This window comes from Eptesicus fuscus, chromosome 3 (assembly GCF_027574615.1).
Source record: "Eptesicus fuscus isolate TK198812 chromosome 3, DD_ASM_mEF_20220401, whole genome shotgun sequence".
Taxonomy (NCBI): Eukaryota; Metazoa; Chordata; class Mammalia; order Chiroptera; family Vespertilionidae; genus Eptesicus; species Eptesicus fuscus.
This window is the reverse complement of record NC_072475.1, coordinates 969,639-978,230: the sequence shown is the minus strand read 5'-3', so window position 1 is coordinate 978,230 and position 8,592 is coordinate 969,639. Positions and strand designations below refer to the sequence as shown.

General features: G+C 64.1%; 1 protein-coding gene across 1 annotated transcript in view; it reads left to right on the top strand.

The window, feature by feature from the left end:
* The first annotated feature begins 606 nt into the window (after positions 1 to 606).
* Positions 607 to 8,592, top strand: part of TIAM1 (TIAM Rac1 associated GEF 1) — a 112,174-nt gene continuing 104,188 nt past the window's right edge. Inside the window, exon 1 of the mRNA XM_054713322.1 lies at positions 607 to 755. The gene's annotated coding sequence lies outside the window, so the exon portion shown is untranslated. The remainder of the gene's footprint in view (positions 756 to 8,592) is intronic.

The following is an 8,592-nucleotide window of genomic DNA, read 5'->3' as shown; positions in this document are numbered from 1 at the left end:
GGGTCTTGGGGTCGTTGTGTTCCCTTCGAATATGTTACTGCTTCTCCGCTGCTTCGTGGTTTTAAAGCAGAGCCGGCCGCACGTGTTCTTCGCGCTTCTCCGCTCCCCTCTTCGTTGTTGTTTTTTTAAAACATGTTTTGATTTCAGAGAAGGAGAGGGAGAGAGAGAGAGAGAGGAAGCATCAGTGATGAGAGAGAATCATGGACCGGCCGCCTCCTGCACGCCCCCCACTGGGGATCGAGCCCCCAACCCAGGCCTGTGCCCTGACCGGGAATCGAACCCGGGACCCTTCAGTCCGCAGGCCGGCGCTCTGTCCCCTGAGCCTTTAAAGTAGCTGCTTGTGAACGGGGTGTCCATTGGCTGCCGTCTGCCTTCCTGCCCGTGAGGAGGTGCGTGCGTGCGATTATGAGACTTTGTAAGCGGCTGCCTCCCGGCGCCCACGTGTGAGGTTCCCTGGGACGCGGTGGGGACCTGCCGGGAACCCCTTCTCCCCAGGACCAGGGGCAGCTGGGCCTCTGACAGCCCCGGCTCCTGAGCGCCGTGCGGGGAGGGAGGCGGAGGAGGGGGGGGAGGAGGAGGGAAGGGAGGGGAGGAGCTAGTGACTCCCTCCAGCTCCCCGGAGGCCGGGCTCCGCCGAAACTGCCTGCGCCGAGCGCTCACCGGGAGGGAGCGGGGCAGCCGCTGGAACTCGGGGATGTGAGGCCGGACGGAGGGACGGAAGGACAGACCGGGACCAGCACAGGCCGCGCCGGAGGGTGAGCCTCAGTTTCTCTCCGTCGGGACTGGAGGGCGGTGGGAGCGGCTGCCCCGTGGGGACCTGCGCGCCCGGCGCCCGGCGCCCTGGGACCGGGACGGCTCCGAGGGGCCCAGCGCCCCCGCCCCGTCCTCTGTGACCAGACGGAGCACACGGGCGGGCGGGGCTGTGGCCGAGCTGCCCCCCGAGATGCCGCCTGTCCCGTCCCGTCCTCCGGCCCCCGCCGCCCTGTGAGCGCCCCCCCCAGCCTCGGGGTCCAGGGGAGACTTCCCGGGATGTCCCGGAGCGAGGGGGGGGGCGGCTCCTGAGGGCTCCTGGGGCTGAGGGTCGGACGGGGAGGTTGCCGGCGGCTGGCGGCGGGTGTTGGTCTGGGACGTTGAATTGTGGTCTCGTGGTGGCTGCTCTGTGTCGGGGGGGGGGGGGGGGGGGATCCCCAAGTCCTCCTGGGGGCGAGGGAGGGAGTTGGGGCGCGGGGCGGGGGTCACCGTGACTGACATGCGGGCGGCAAACCCGGCCAGAGGCACAGTGCCCGCCCCCTCCCCCCTCCACAGGCGGGTCGGCTGGGGCGGGGGTGGGGGGGTCCCCAGGCGGGGCTGCTCCGTCCGAGGGAGGCTGGGGTCAGCCCTCCCCTGTCCCGTGTCTGCGCGCCAGGTGGTACGGGGCAGTGCGTGTGCGTGGACGCGTCTGTGCATGTCTGTGTGTGGATGTGCCTGTGTGTGCATGCGTGTGTGGGTGTGTGCGTGTGTGTGTGGTAAGCTAACCCTCTGTGAGTTTTTAGGACAGGGAGCAAAGGTAAAGCCGTGTATGGCTGTTGTGTTGTCAGAAAAGCAAATTTCCTTTTGAGGTGTCTCCGTGCCGTGTGTGTGTGTGTGTGTGTGTGTGTGTGTGTGTGTGTGTGTGTTGGGGGGGGCGGGAGGGTGTTGGGGATCCCTGTCTGAACATCAGGAGAGTGGCCAGGCTTGAACTTGAACTTTGGGGTCAGAGGAGAGGGTGGTTTTACAGTTTGGTTTTCACCTCCCGGCGTTCCTTAAGTTAACGACTTGGAGTAGAATGAAGTGACTTTTACACCAAACCAGACACGTCCCAGGGAGGCCGGGGCGGGGGGGCGGGGAGGGGGAGGGGGGTGGGTGTGGAGAGGGGAGCGGGTGGGGGGGGGGGAAGGGTGGCTCACGCTGTCACAGCTGCCGGAGCAGGTTCCAGTCTCTGTCTGGGCTCCAGGGAAGCAGGCTGGGAGGTTGAACTTGAAGCCAATTCCCCCACCCAGCTCCACCCTGATCCCCTCTCCACCCAGCCCCACCCTGGCCCCTCCCCACCCAGCCCCTGGCCCCCTCCCCTCCCCACCCAGCCCCTGGCCCCCCTCCCCTCCCCACCCAGCCCAGATCCTCCTCCCCTCCCCACTCCCCCCAACCCCACCTCCCTCCCCCCCACCAGCCTTTAGCACCCACCCAGCAGGAAGGCCCGCCTCCTGGGGAGCGGCTGTGAGTGACAGGCCGGTGCAGGGCGGTGTGTGGAGCAATAGCCTCAGCTGGAGGCATCAGGGTGTGGGCAGCCCCCTGGACGGTGAGAGGCACGTGGGAGCCCTTGACATGGGGTGAGTCCCGTGCGGCCTCGCAGGCCGTGCAGTTCTGTGCCCCGCGGTCTCCTCAGGGTCCCTGACTCGCCGCTCCGCTGCCGTGTGTCTCTCGAAGTGCAGGCAGATTCAGTTCATTGTAGGGCCATTGCAGTGACCCTGTTTTAGTAAAAAAAAAAAGTTTTTATTGGTTTCAGAGAGGGAGGGAGAGGGAGAGAGAGACAGAAACATCCATGATGAGAATCACTGACCGGCTGCCTCCCGCACGCCCCCCACTGGGGATGGAGCCCACAACCCGGCCTGTGCCCTGACACGGGAATCCAACCTTGACCTCCTGGTTCATAGGGCGACGCTCCACCACGGAGCCACGCCGGCCGGGCTGGCTTTTAACAGTTGTTGGTGTAGCCGAGACCGGTTTGGCTCAGTGGATAGAGCGTCGGCCTGCGGACTCAAGGGTCCCAGGTTCGATTCCGGTCAAGGGCATGTACCTTGGTTGCGGGCACATCCCCAGTGGGGGGTGTGCAGGAGGCAGCTGATCGATGTTTCTCTCTCATCGATGTTTCTAACTCTATCCCTCTCTTTTCCTCTCTGTAAAAAATCAATAAAATATATTTAAAAAAAAAAAGTTGTTGGTGTAAAACTGCACGAAACACCCTCTGCGTGCTGCCCGCCCGTCTGCCTGGCCGGTACCGTGTCCTCCGGTACCGTGTCCTCCGGTACCGTGTCCTCCGGTACCGTGTGCTCCGCCGCGTCCCCACTTTGGCTTCTGTTCGTGTTTGAATGGCGCACAGACAAGCGTTGCCTCTTCTCTGAAGCTGACACATTGTAAAAAGCTCTGCCGTGCGGCTCCCGTCAAAACAGATTTGAAACTAAGCGACCGAGCCTCTCAGCAGCTCCGTCCGTCAGAGCATCGTCCCCGGACGCCGAGGCTGCGGGTTCGAGCCCGGTCAGGGCACATGCAGGACTCCACAGTGATGCATAACGGGGCGCAGCACCGATCGATGTTGTCCCCCTTCCCCCCCCCCCCCGCCGCCGCCCCAACAAGAAAGCCGCCGTGTGCTGGTGTCGAAGTGTGCTTCCGGCTCCGGCTCTGGGGCCGAGCGCAGCGCCCGCCTCGGTGGCCAGGCCGTCTGGGCGATCGCCGGCACGGAATTGTCTCGGGAGCGGGGACTGGCGTCCACAGGAGACTCGCTGGCAGCTTGCCGTGAGTTGCAGGCGCTTCCGCCCCCTCCAGAGGTGGGCTGACTCCACGGCAGCCGATCCTGTCTGTGGTGGCGGGAGCGGCTGTTTCGGTTCCCGCTGAGTGCGTGGCCCGGCCCTTTGAGGCTCCTCGGGGGCCTTTGAGTAGGTGGCCGGGCTGAACAGGAACGGGAGCCGAGGAGCTGGCCTGACGCAGCTGTGTGGCCGCAGGAGTTACCCCACCCTGCGCTTCCACTTCCCTCCTGGAGACGGGGGTGGGGGGGGGGTGGGGGGGGGGTGTTGTGAGATTGCTTCTTTCTTCTTATTTTTATTTTTTAACAATATATTTTTATTGACCTCAGAGAGGGAGAGAGAGAGAGAAACGTCGGTGATGAGAGAGAATCCTGGACCGCTGCCTCCTGCACGCCCCCCACTGGGGATGGAGCCCGCAGCCCAGGCCTGTGCCCTGACGGGAATCGAACTGGGACCTCCTGGTTCCTAGGTCGACGCTCAGCCACGGAGCCGCCCGCCGGGCTGTGGTGAGGTTTCTGTGATGCTCACGCCCAGCTCCTGTCTGGGGTCGGCACAAAGCAGGCCCCCAGTCCACCCCGCACAGCGCGTCTCCCCCCTTTCCTCTTCCACAACGGCTCTGCCTCCCTCCAGGAACGTGCGAGGTTATGCAGTGGAGTTACACACACACACGCTCACACACGTGCACGCACACACTCGCACATGCACACTCACACACACACACACGCATGCACACACACTGACACAGACACGCACACACTCTCACACACGTGCACGCACACACTCGCACACGCACACTCACACACTCACACTTTCTCACGCTCACGCACACACACACACATGCACACACACTGACACAGACACTCATGCACACACACGCATGCACACACACACTGACACACACACGCATGCACACACACTGACACACACGCATGCACACACACTGACACAGACACTCATGCAAACACACACACACTGACACACACTCATGCACACACACACATGCACACACTCACACTGACACAGACACACACACATACACACACATACACACACATTCAGACACACACTGACACAGACACTCATGCACACACACACACACTGACACAGACACTCATGCACACACACACACACTGACACATACACTCATGCACACACACACACACACACACATTCAGACACACACCCTTGCCCTCTCTCTCCTCCTGATGGCTCTTGGTTGTGGGCAGATGGGCAGCGGGTCGCTCCCCCTGTTAGCGTGTTGCCCAGCGGGCGGACTGGTGGTGCGCTGGCCGGATCCGTTCCCCCCAGTTGGTCTCTTCCCTCCCCCTCCCTCCCCTCCGTCTCCCTCCTGAGGCCTCACTGCTCTGCTCTACGATGTGATCCTCACCCGGGGATGTGTTCACTGATCTGAGAGGGCGACGGGCGGAGGCACCGTGTGTGAGAGAAACAGCCACCTGCCTCCTGCCCCAGCCTCACTGGGCATCGGACCTGAGCCTCGTGGTGCTCAGCACAGCACTCAGCCAGCTGGCCGCCCGGGCGGGCTCACTGCTCTGTTCCTGTCCCCCCCCCCCCCCCCCCCCCCCCCCCCCCAGAACACGGCTCTAAGCCTGGCAGAGGCTGGGGTGGGAGTGGGGCTGCGGCTCTGCAGACAGTTTGTGAAACGGGTGACTTCAGAGGGAAAGGGAGGCGGGGGACTGAGGATTGGGGGTACTGAGTATTGGGGGTACTGAGGATGGGGGACTGAGGATAGGGGGTACTGAGTATTGGGGGGACTGAGGATGGGGGACTGAGGATTGTGGGGACTAAGGATGGGGGACTAAGGATGGGGGACTGGGGATAGGGGGTACTGAGGATTGTGGGGACTAAGGATGGGGGACTGGGGATTGGGGGTACTGAGTATTGGGGGTACTGAGGATGGGGGACTGAGGATTGTGGGGACTAAGGATGGGGGACTAAGGATGGGGGTCTGAGGATAGGGGGTACTGAGGATTGTGGGGACTAAGGATGGGGGACTGGGGATTGGGGGTACTGAGTATTGGGGGTACTGAGGATGGGGGACTGAGGATTGTGGGGACTAAGGATGGGGGACTAAGGATGGGGGTCTGAGGATAGGGGGTACTGAGGATTGTGGGGACTAAGGATGGGGGACTGGGGATTGGGGGTACTGAGTATTGGGGGTACTGAGGATGGGGGACTGAGGATTGTGGGGACTAAGGATGGGGGACTAAGGATGGGGGACTGAGGATAGGGGGTACTGAGGATTGTGGGGACTAAGGATGGGGGACTGGGGATTGGGGATACTCAGTACTGGGGGGACTGAGGATGGGGGACTGAGGATTGTGGGGACTAAGGATGGGGGACTAAGGATGGGGGACTGAGGATAGGGGGTACTGAGTATTGAGGGGACTGAGGATTGTGGGGACTAAGGATGGGGGACTGGGGATTGGGGGTACTCAGTATTGGGGGGACTGAGGATAGGGATACTGAGTACTGGGGGGACTGAGGATGGCCATGGTGATGCTGTCCTGCCCTGTGTTTTCTGAAGCGTCTGCAGACGGGGCGCTCCGGGGAGAGACCATCACGTCGGGAAAGTTGGGTTTGCTTGGCGGTTGGTGGTGTGAGATCTGGGGGTTCGTCCCTGTTGCGAGTTCTACTCCCTCAGGCCCGTGAGGAGGGGCGTGGCCAGGGCGGCCTCCCCGCGGAGTCAGGGCCCGAGGCTTCCTGGGCCGTGTGAACCCTCATCCTGTCACTCCCCGCCGTTTCCCGGACACCGGTGCCTGTGGGGTCTGAGCTGTGAGCACAGACCCGCCTCCAGGTCAGCTCCTGTGGGGGGCCCGGCACGGACCCTCCTTCCTGGCCCCGCCCTGAGGGTTTAAAACCATTTTTCTTCCTGTGGAGCCTGCCGACCCGCCGACGAGCGTCAGCCTAGAACCAGGTCACGGTTCGATTCCAGTCAGGGCACAGGCCTGGGTTCGGGCTCCATCCCCAGTGGGGGGCGTGCAGGGTCAGCCGATCAGTGATTCTCTCCCCTCATTGATGTTTCTCTCTCTCCCTCTCCCTTCTTCTCTCTGAAAAATTTCACCGACAGGCGGCCTCCCCTCTTTGCAGAGTGTTAAGTGCACGTGCGTGTTCTCAGCCGTGGGCAGGGTCAGGGTCAGGGTCAGGGTCAGGGTCAGGGTCAGGGTTAGGGTCAGGGTCAGGGTTAGGGTCAGGGTCAGGGTCGGGCTTAGGGTCAGGGTCAGGGTTAGGGTCAGGGTCAGGGTTGGGCTTAGGGTCAGGGTTAGGGTCAGGGTCAGGGTTAGAGTCAGGGTCAGGGTCAGGGTCAGCCTCCCCAGCCCCTGGCACCGCTGCTCGGTGCTCGGCTCCCGGGGTGGGCTGTGTCCGGCCCGTCCTGTAGGTGGACCTCCCAGCCCAGGCCGCCGAGGCGCCCCCTGTGGTGGCCCCGGGAGCACGCCCTCCCGTCAGGCTGAGTCCTGCCCTCCACGCGTGTCCGTGAGAGCGTGCGCTGCCCCGTCACCTGCCGGGGGACCCGTGGGTGCCCGTGTCCCGGCCCCGGGCCCAGGGCTGCAGGCGGGGACCGGGGTGTCTCGGAGACAGGCTTTCGGGTCCTCGGGGTGAGATGCTCAGCGGGGTCCTGGGTCCCCGGAAGCTGTGTTCTCTGAGGACCCCCTGCGGGTGTTGGGGGTCCCGTGTCCGTTCCCACCGGTGAGGCCCGGCCCTGCCTCCCGCACAGGCCTTGCAGGGCCTGTTCCTCCCGTCCGTCCGGCGGCTCCGGGGCCGGAACCAGCCGGGCAGCCTCGCCCTCCGCCCGGGGCAGGGCCTCAGCGCAGACCTCTCGGGCCACACCGTGTGTGTCGTGACCTGGCCCTTGTTCAGGGGCAGAAACGAACACGCGATGATGCAGCAGGAGCAGCGTGCGGACCTGCTCTGCCCGCCTTTGTCCCCGCCCCCCGCTGTCACCCCCACAGCTGCCCCCCGCCCCCCGCTTTTTTTATATCTTTACTGGAGGCCCAGTGCACGGAATCTGTGCCAGAGGAGGCCTTCCTTCCCCCGCTGCCGGCACCGGCTCCCCTCTGGCACCCGGGACCGGCTTCCCTCGCAGCCCCGGCTTTGTCCGGAAGGTCATCCGGTCTAATTAGCATATTTCGCTTTTATTGGTATAGATTGAGCTCAGAGAGGAAGGGAGAGAGAGAGAGAAACTTCCATGATGAGAGAGAATCATGGACCGGCTGCCTCCTGCACACCCCACACCGGGGATGGAGCCCGAAACCCGGGCCTGTGCCCCCACCAGGAATCCAGCTGTGACCTCCTGGGTCATAGGTCGAGGCTCAACCACTGAGCCACGCCGGACGGGCCACATCGTTCTTTGTAGTTGGTGGGAAAAAGGCCTTTCGTCACCACGGCAAGTCGCTGGTGAGTTCTAGAATGAGCTCGAGGGCCCAGAGGCCCCATGAGAACCGAGGTTCCTCTGCCCCCCAGTCCCCCTCCCCCGTCTCATTTACCTTCTAATCAGAAGCGCCCGCCCCAGCGTTCAGCCGTTCCCCCCCCACCCCGCACCCCTCGTTCAGCCGTTCCCCCGCACCCCGCACCCCTCGTTCAGCCGTTCCCCCCCCCCGCACCCCTCGTTCAGCTGTTCCCCCCCGCACCCCTCGTTCAGCCGTTCCCCCCCACCCCGCACCCCTCGTTCAGCCGTCCCCCCCCCCGCACCCCTCGTTCAGCTGTTCCCCCCCGCACCCCTCGTTCAGCCCTTCCCCTCCCGCACCCCTCGTTCAGCCGTTCCCCCCCCGCATCCCTCGTTCAGCCGTTCCCCCCCTGCACCCCTCGTTCAGCCGTTCCCCCCCCCCCCCGCCCCCCACGTTCAGCCGTTCCCCCCCACCCCGCACCCCTCGTTCAGCCGTTCCCCCGCACCCCGCACCCCTCGTTCAGCCGTTCCCCCGCACCCCGCACCCCTTGTTCAGCCGTTCCCCCCAACCCCGCACCCCTCGTTCAGCCGTTCCCCCCCCGCACCCCTCGTTCAGCCGTTCCCCCCCCGCACCCCTCATTCAGCCGTTCCCCC